We start from the raw sequence: 573 nt of genomic DNA, 5'->3' as shown, positions 1-573 counted from the left end.
ACGTAATTTTTTTTACAGAAAAAATAGATATAAACCAAATGGAAGACAAGGAAAAATATTTAGAATTACCTCATTCTATTCGGTGACTTGCTACACATATCTTTAGACCGATTTCCTCTTTTCATTTGCATGAATCGACTTAGACTTGTCATTAATTTATGTTTTCCTTGGTAGTTGATGGTGAGAGGAGGGTGGCTAAAGAAAGACAATTTTATTCAAAAGTGATTGTTCCTTTCCCAATGAAGAATGGATAGTAACGTCAGGTATTAGACACAAAACAACGAATACTTGGTAGTGGCGATTTTACGATATGGACGTCGGAAAGAATCGTCTCCCAACTTTCCATCTTTCAACCCCATCAATGCAGTCACCTCAATCTAGACGTAAAGCCCCCAAGGGTGCTGGCCCTCAGCCTCCGAGCCGAGCCAAGATCTCTATCATCTTCGATTACCTTTCCTTCACTTCTTCACACAGAACTGACAAAAATCGGGTGAGTCTTTGCTCTCTCCTTCTTCTTCTTTTCTTTCTCTTCTTACAATCTGGTCACATGAAAATATATACATTTTTTATTTA

The sequence above is a fragment of the Oratosquilla oratoria genome, chromosome 15, assembly GCF_046742065.1.
Source record: "Oratosquilla oratoria isolate Oo_2021 chromosome 15, ASM4674206v1, whole genome shotgun sequence".
Lineage (NCBI taxonomy): Eukaryota > Metazoa > Arthropoda > Malacostraca > Stomatopoda > Squillidae > Oratosquilla > Oratosquilla oratoria.
This window is presented reverse-complemented; position numbering follows the sequence as displayed.